Source organism: Penaeus monodon, unplaced genomic scaffold (assembly GCF_015228065.2).
Source record: "Penaeus monodon isolate SGIC_2016 unplaced genomic scaffold, NSTDA_Pmon_1 PmonScaffold_2474, whole genome shotgun sequence".
In the NCBI taxonomy this organism is placed as follows: domain Eukaryota; kingdom Metazoa; phylum Arthropoda; class Malacostraca; order Decapoda; family Penaeidae; genus Penaeus; species Penaeus monodon.
The window spans coordinates 10001-19211 of NW_023654964.1; the positions used below are offsets into that span (position 1 = coordinate 10001).

The window sequence follows — 9211 nt, forward strand, 5'->3', positions numbered from 1 at the left end:
AAATCTTTTATTTTCAGAGGGACACATATCCCCGGAAATTGTATATTATCAGTGGAGCCGTTGGGAGGCTTACTGACACAGTCTTGTATGTGTGCACGCGCCTCAGACACTCCCTTGATATTAGGTAAGGTACATTTTCCTTTTCATTATGTGTGGGTTGGGGGAGAATCTGGTTGCCTGTTCAATACTCGCTACCCATGTGATCTGTTGACTTTCCTTGTTACACTTAGCTCTTTTGTCTTTGGGGCGAGAAGAGCAAAAATTGAAAAAGGCAAACAGATTTCCTCTTGCCCTTCCACTGACTAAGGAAGCAGCATTTTGTATGGAAAGTTAGGTTGGTTATTGCTGTTTTTTCTTTTTCAGTTGTGCAGGGAAGTAATTGGAAATCTTTGTCACTTGAAGGTAAAAGAAGTTTTCATTTCCCATGATTTACTGCTTTAATGGTTTTATGGATCAGTAGTTGAAAGGGGATCAACACTACTTGCTATACAGTCTGTACTTCTCTCTTCAGCTTACCTGTGTGTAAGAGGAAATAGTTGTTAGGATTTATGTGAAGCTTGTGACAAGTTAAGTAGTAAAAAAAAAAAAAAAAGCTGGTAGTATTGCCTTATCTTGTAGATCCATAATAAATTATTTTGATTTGCAGAAATAGGCAGTTTTCTAGCAACCGGCATCGTAAACTGCAACCATTCAGGACTTCGTGACTTCAGCAAGCCACCCACCCAAATTACGGACATCATCCTTTCGCTTACTGGCACTAGGTATGACTAGATTCCTAGAATTAGAAGTTTCAAAGCCTATAGAGATATTGCAGTACTTGAATTTTCTATACCCTCCTTCCCCCACCCTTGTTACTATTACTTGATTTAGGTGTCTGTAATAAATATTAAACCAGCTTTGTAGAAGATATACTAAACAGTATTTTCATTGCAGCTGCAGTTCTAGATGGTTGCATCATGTGCCTTTTATATTGTGTACATTGTTAATATTGTGAACTCATTCTGCAAAAAATTGCATTAGTCAAGTGTTCTTATTTTAAAAATATTTTTTGTGATTTATTACAGACTTGTGTCTCAATGTGAGCCCCTTTTTTTTTGGTATTAGGAAATTATTATTATATATATAATATATATTTTTTTTTCTTGCAGCTGTATCGTGTGCTTTATTTGGTTGTAGTAGCTGTTGTCCATATACGGACACCAAGAACCCACTTATGCTGAACAACACAAAAAGGAGATACCAACTAAGAGACAAAGAACTTGGCAAAGAAGCTCATACCCCATGAGCAATCATCTCTCAATACTCTGAATGTGGCTCTCCTTTGCACCCCTCTGTCACTGCTGCATACAAGTTAGTATACAGGGTTTCCTTTGTTTTAACCTGTTAATGCTGGGTCAAATGTATAGCTGTCATAAAGCATGTGATCTGTGAGGTACAGCTATGTGTGGTAACGCGCTAGAACACATCAAGTGGGAAGTTCCACTAAATATAGCGGACTCCTGCATCTAGCGGCCTGGACGTTGCGAGAAATCACCAGGGTCTACGATGCCAAGAGATTTCTAAAACCCATCACAGAGGGGTTCATGCTATGTACAATTTTTTGTACGAGTAGGGTGTTTGAGTTTCTAAGAAATTTCTTAAGGTACGGTTAGACTGACCAACTTTTTCGTTGGAATCCAACGATTATCAGTGACTTGGAACCCACCCGCCCATCCGTTTTGGTTACACTACGAAAGAACCACCTGCTCAGGTCCATTGGATCGCAGCATCAAAACAAATCGTGTCCTCAGTCCCTCATCAGTAGTTGCGATGGATTCCGTGCTTGTCTCCCTTTAATATGGATGTTTTATATTCCAAAAGACATTTTCTTGGCGTACTTTCTCTAAAAGAGAGGTAATTGCTTCCGAATTCCACATTCTTTACAGAAATATGACGAGAAGACATTCTTCCTCTTCGAAAAATATGCGCGCTTGTTTATGTTCGTCCGTCAGATGAGGATACAAGATATATTGCATTGTTTTTCTTTTATTTTTTTAAATCATTAATATAAGTATATATATGATAATTTACAATTATAATTAATAATTGTAATTTATTTATATATATATTAATTATAATGCATAAATATATAATTTGACTAGTGCCATGTATACTATAGACTCTCAACGAGTATGACTTTTCCACTGGAACATCGATGGATCGACAGGTTGCCCATTGCTTCAGACGAGTAGGCCAAAAAACAGTGGAATGAACCAATCGGTGGGCAAATCCCACTCAAAATGATTAGATTTCATGAATCGAATGCCAGTGTAACCACACCTTTTAGATGTGGTAAAGGAATATCGTAATTCGTCATTCTCTCTCTCTCTCTCTCTCTCTCTCTCTCTCTCTCTCTCTCTCTCTCTCTCTCTCTCTCTCTCTCTCTCTCTCTCTCTCTCTCTCTCTCTCTCTCTCTCTCTCGCGCGCGCACACACTCCCTCTCTCTCTCTCTCTCTCTCGCGCGTGCGCGCACACACTCCCTCTCTCTCTCTCTCTCTCTCTCGCGGCGCGCACACACTCCCTCTCTCTCTCTCTCTCTCGCGCGCGCGCGCACACACTCCCTCTCTCTCTCTCTATCTCTCTCTCGCGCGCGCACGCGCACACACTCCCTCTCTCTCTCTTTCTTTCTTTTAGAAGGATGGGTTCTGATTGTCCTTGTTTACCAATGGAAATAATGCAAGAGCCCTTTCCTAAAGGCCCATCATGTCTAATTTCCCTTAGTTTTGTGCACTCTTGGTAGCATGTCCGTCACTTGCCACTCTTCCATGATATCTCCTATTGACACGTTCCCATTAACTCGGCCCTCATGACATGCAGTGATCCCCCCCCCACCCCAGTTACTCCTTTTCAACAGGTTAATTTCAGTTAATGGGAAATAATTAAAATCTTTTATTGGGGAAATAGATTTCTCTTGTTCATTTAATTTTGGTTACTAGCAATAAAGGTAAATGCTGATCCTGTTACTTTTATCTTGACAAGTCCTTCATTTTGCTGTCTATTATTGTTGTTCTCATACATTGTAAAGCATAAACATCATGGGTACTACCACTTCATCTTTTTTTAGTAGTATTCTCCATTTTTTTTGTGTGAACCAATACAACATTGTCCTCGCATCTTTATCCACAATGTCAGGATGCTATTTAAAAAAAAAAATGTAAAGGCATGTTAAAATATTATGGAGATATTTATTACAGTTAATCCAATACTTCCAGGGGATATCAAATGCTGAAATCCTATTCTTGGGATGGCATGATGCACATAGTATTCTGAGTCAAAACTATAATTTGCATCTGCCACAATGATGAAAGTTTCCAAGTTGTTACATTGTGCAAGTTCTCTTGTGTCGAAACAAGAGCTTAGCAGATAATGTATTATGTGAAAGGGATTCTCTGTAGACTGTTTCTCAAAGTGTGTGCGTGCGTACATGCGCTGTATTTATATGTAGTATTTATTAAATTATTAACCCATTGGAGCCAGGTGCTTCTTGGCAATCATATGGCCCAAACTGCGGGTATTAGGCTTACATGAGCAGCCAGTGTGACGTGCACACCTTGTAGGCCAGGCGCACGCAAACACTTGTGTGCAGTGATGAAACACTGTGGCTTCCCTTTGCCATATTTTCTCTTATTCACGAGCTTTTTTAGTTTTATTGCCATTTTGTGATGTCTAGATTTGTCATTTGATTTTCTTTGTGCAAGGTCTCACTATCCAGATAGACTCCATATCTCTAGGTAGTCCATAACTCCATTCAAGAATAATAAGTAACATTTTATCCCCCCTCCCCATATTAAGATTTGTCATGGTGACTAGGAATAGGATGCTTACTATGGAAATGTTCTCCCTGGAGCTGGTGCTCATGGACACTACATTCTACACTCGTTTATCAGTGGAAATAATGCAAGAGCCACTTCTAAATGCTAAATGATTCTAATCACCTTCCAAGAGGTTTGTGCACTCATGGCGAGTCTTTCCTGTCACCCTGGCCCTCAACCGAAATGTTCACAATGGTAAATTCATGTAGCCTAATGGTCAGGTGATCCAGATTATGAGGATTAACCATTTTAACCCTGTGATGATAGGAGCTACCAGTGCTATACTGAATAATGTGTCAGGGTGCATGTGGAGTTCCCTGCTAAAGGAGAAACATTTGGAAGCATCAGATTTCTTTGCTGTGACTTTTTTTCATAAAAAATGGGGGGGGGGGGGCTTTAAGCTAGCTTTTAGGGGCTATTTCTCTTAAGTGAATACAGCCACTGCCAAACAAGGGCACAGCTGTTTATTGTGCACAACTAAAGTAGATTGACTGTGTTAAGTCTTTCTTGGTATGTAATTTTCTCTTTCTACATTGCCAGAAACTGCAGTGGAGTGAACAAGCGCATGATATCCCAGTGGCTGTCTTGACCCAGTGACTGGCTTGTCCATTCCTTGTATCACCACATCACTTCCATTCACTAAACAAGATACTTCAAGTTGCTAAAAAAAAAAAAAAAATTGCGGAAATTTGTTCTTTGAAAATCGTCAACAGGAACCGGCAAGGTAGAGAATACATTTCTGCTAATCTGTGCATTTTATGGCCTTCAGAAGTAATGTTGTGATGTTTTTTTTCTGGATGGTTGTAAAGTCTCATCTATTCACAGTTAAACAAAAAATTGTAGTTTTCACAATTTATCTATTTCGCTTCAAATTATGAATTTACTAAATGTTTATTAGTGTTTAAAGAACAGCATACACATTTGCATGATCTCCATTTAAATTTCCCTGTAGATGAGTTACAACGTCAACCGCCAATGTTATGGATGCCTTCTACCGGTACAAGATGCCTAAGCTCATGGCCAAGGTCGAGGGCAAAGGCAACGGCATCAAAACGGTCATTGTCAACATGGTAGATGTTGCAAAGGCTTTTGGACGTCCTCCTACCTGTAAGTGTTATCGGGATAATAATTTAATTCTACAACCTGAAAATTTAAGATTTTTATGAAATAAGGCAATGTACATGTAGTAGTATTGGCCATTTTTTCTTGAGATTCAATTATTAATTATCACTTGCATATTGTGTAAAGGTGTTTAGTATTAAAAATTAAGCTTGTTAATCCATATTCAAAATGTAATATTCACAGACCCTTGCAAGTACTTCGGTTGTGAAATTGGAGCCCAAACTCAGTTTGACTACAAGAATGACCGCTACATCGTCAATGGCTCTCATGATGCTGCAAAACTTCAGGATCTTCTTGATGGATTTATTAAAAGATTTGTCCTTTGCCCTGAATGTGAAAACCCTGAGACTGTCCTGTTCCCAAATGTAAGTTTTTATGATTACTTTTTTCTTTTCTTTAGTTTTTTAACGAATTGACAAAATTGTAAGTTCTAACACATTTTGATGATCGGAAAAAAAATCTAAAATGTTATTGAGAAACCTTAATGTATGTCCTTCATTGCAGGAGAAGAAAGGCCACATCAAACAATCTTGTAAGGCCTGTGGATATCAAGGAATGTTAGACATGAGGCATAAACTGACCACCTTCATTGTCAAGAATCCACCTGGTTAGTATTGTTCAAAACCAAAGTAGCAGTTCATACATTCTACCATACAGCATTAATGTACCAGAAAGTCCTGGCAGTTGGAACTGAAGGAAAATGGCTCCAAAACCACAAGTTACCTCTAGCAGTATTAAAAAACAAAAACAAAAAAAATACATGAATAAATCATGCACTTCAGTTTTTTGTAGTGCATATTCTTTGACATGGGTACGTGTCATATTCCTACACATGTTATTAGGTACTTTTTGGTATGTAAATAATTTGAAGAAAAGTACCAGCCATGCTTTGCTTTTCTGGTTATTACAATGTCTGCCAGTTTGGTGGATAAGGAAATGTGGTCATCCATTTGGTTTGTCTTGTTAATAGGAGTGGTTGATGGAAAAAGGTTGCCATGAAATCTACTTGCATTAATATTTATTGGTTTCCTTTGTTAGAAATGAAGCCCAACCAACAGGGTACTTCGCTCACTAAAAGGAAGACTCACAGTAAGAAGGCTGAGAATGGCCATAAAAGTAGTCTGAGGCCAGGGTCTCCCCATGCTGATAATCAGATGCTTCTGATGCTGGACTTGAATGGTGATGCTGAGGAAGATGATGTAAGTGATATTTCATTATTATTGGTGCTTTGTTGTTTGCGCCCCCCCCCCCCCCAAAAAAAAAAGCCATTTTGACATTTTATATTTCAAAATAGCTTGAACAAAAAATTCCCTGACTATGGTAAGGAATATGCCTAAATAGGCCATTAATGATCATAATGCAGAATATAACTGAGAAAGCAATTATTAATCTGAATAAAATTTTCAGGATGAAGACTGGGGATTGGATGTCAGTGAACAGGCTGTAAAAGGGAAGACAAAAGACCTTGACTGCTGGAGTGAAAAAAATGACTGTCTCAAACCGATATTGAGAAGACCCAGAGTGAGCGTTTGGAAGTATTCTTCGAGTACTGCAAGGTGATTATCATTTATTTCTTAGAGTAAGATTTGTACTTCTATTTATTAATGTGAGATAAGTATGTACAGAATCTTTCTCTAAATTTCTGACTCGAGTAATGTTCATCTGTATCAGGGAAAGAAGGAAGCTGGTCTGTTGAAGCCAGGGCAGATGTGGCTGTGTTTAAGGACTAGCAGCTGAAACAGAGAGGTTGGGCATCAAAGAGAAAAGGCTGTTATGGTTATTGTAGACTGCTACTGGATGACAACATCATTAAACAGGTAAGCTTGGGTTTTAATAAGTGTTTTTTATTTGTATATGTATGTATGTGTATGTGTAAAATAAAATATGTATATGTATATTTTATATTGTAATTTTTATTTATATGTTAATTTTATATTGTATATTGTATTTTATATATTTATATGATTTTTTTTTAATATTATATGTATTGTATATTTTATATATGTATATGTATATATTTTTATTATATGATATTATATGTATATGTATATATGGGATATGACTATTTATATTGTTTTATAGGGAATATGTATTTTATATATGTATATATGTTTTTATATGCTATTTTTATATAGTTTTATATGTATATGTTTTATGCATATTTTATATATTATATATGTATATGTTATGCATATTTTTATTATGTATATATGTATATGTATATGCATATTTTATATATGTATATATGTATATGTATATGCATATTTTATATATGTATATTGTATATGTATATGCATATTTTATATATGTATATATGTATATGCATATTTTTATTGTATATATGTATATGTATATGCATATTTTTTTTATGTATATATGTATATGTATATGCATATTTTATATATGTATATATATATATGTATATGCATATTTTATATATGTATATATGTATATGTATATGCATATTTTTATATATGTATATGTATTTTTTTTTTATTATAAAAAATATAAAAATATTTTTTACATTTTTTATATTTTTTATATTTTTATAATCTTAATAATAAATAAATAAATAAATAAATAAATAATAAATAAATACGCCCCCCCCCCCATTCTACAAATGTTTTTTGTTACAGATCCCACATTATCGCATTCTCTTGCTGCTTTCTCACTCACGGCAACCCCAAGAGCCAGAATACTTCTTGGGTGCAGTGAAAAACTAATTGAATTAAAGAAGGAAACAAACTCCTACCTAAAGTTCCAGTGATATTGAAAGGGAAGAAATCACTATACAATACCATACAATTCTACTAATGAGAACTGTGTGGCAGAACTTCATTTGAAGGAGGAAACACAATTTTAAAGTTGTAATTCATGACAGGCAATGTATGACCATGATGTTGTGGAAGAAGAGGTATTGCTGGACTGGGTAAGAAGACTTCAAAGAAGTATGTAAGCAAGGAAGTTGCAGCTGAAATCCATGCAAAGGCCCAACCTTTCCTTAGATGGCTGCAGGAGGCAGAGGAGGAGGAGACCACAGAAGAGGAAGAGGAGGATGATGTAGAGGTAAGATATGGGTTATTATGTTGAAAATAGGTTTGTGGCAATTAGTGATCCATTGGGAAACATGGCTCTTATAGCTCCTTATGATGAAAAAATTGATTAATTTGTGAAGTTGTAGATATGAATTATGGCATGAGAATAATTTCTGTTAATGTTGTTAGTGTTCCATATTGTAACCATCAATATGCAAGTAGTGTATAGTTTGTAAAGTTCCCTTTTTGATGTGGCACTGTGTGTAGCCTGTAGCAAGGAATCAATTTATGTATTTAATTTATTATTATTAATGATAATGATTTCCTTATTATTTGTTTTAATATTTTAATAATATTTTTAAAATTATTAATTTATAAGTTATTTATTTTATTAGTTATTATTATTGTTGAGTATAAAAAGAATTAAAGGAAAGTAGTAAACCATGAAAATTAGAACAGTCATTGCAGAATTGCTTCCACTTTGGTATGCAAAACTATTTCCAAAGTATGAAATTTGCTTTATCTTCCAGATTGAGTATGATGACCGTGCAAGAGCCCATCTCTCAAAGAACAAGAGAGCAAGAATTTAGGTGAAGCAAAGCCCATTGTGGCTGAAGCACCCAAGATTGTTGCTCCTGGTGATGATGAGGAAGAGGAAGATGACGAGAGCGACTTGGATATTGATAATATTTAAACCTGTAAAAGTATATGTAACCTACTCATACCGGTACACAAGTTCACTGAATAACATATACGGTTTGAATTATTCGGTACGTTTTTTCCTTTGAAGGGTGGTTCAACATTCATCAATTTGGTAATCTGTTGGTTTGTAAGGAAGAAAGCTGTTGGGCCCAACTCAGTTGTGTGAATGGTCTTTGGCTACTTGATACTTATATTTCTCTTATAGATTGTTTCAAAGGATTGCTATAGAAATCTGGAACCATGAAACCATGCTTTCCTCCAGTTGGTAAACTCGAATCTTGTTCCTTCAGATCTTCAGCTTGCCAAATAAATTTTAAATGTTCCAGGATTATTATTCTAGTAGGTAAAATACCATCTATGAGTATAGGATTAGTAAATATTTAATCCTTTGGTAAAGAATTAGTTGCATACTACCCTTACTTAAACAATGTAAAAGGTGTGATTTTAAAGTTTCTTTAGAAAATCGAAGTCAGAAAGTAATAGCTGAATGGGTTTTTTCCC

The 9211-nt window shown here is 35.7% G+C and overlaps 1 pseudogene; it reads left to right on the forward strand.

Moving 5' to 3' along the window:
• The first annotated feature begins 4803 nt into the window (after window positions 1–4803).
• LOC119570341 lies at window positions 4804–8812 on the forward strand (annotated as a pseudogene).
• Window positions 8813–9211: the final 399 nt, after the last annotated feature.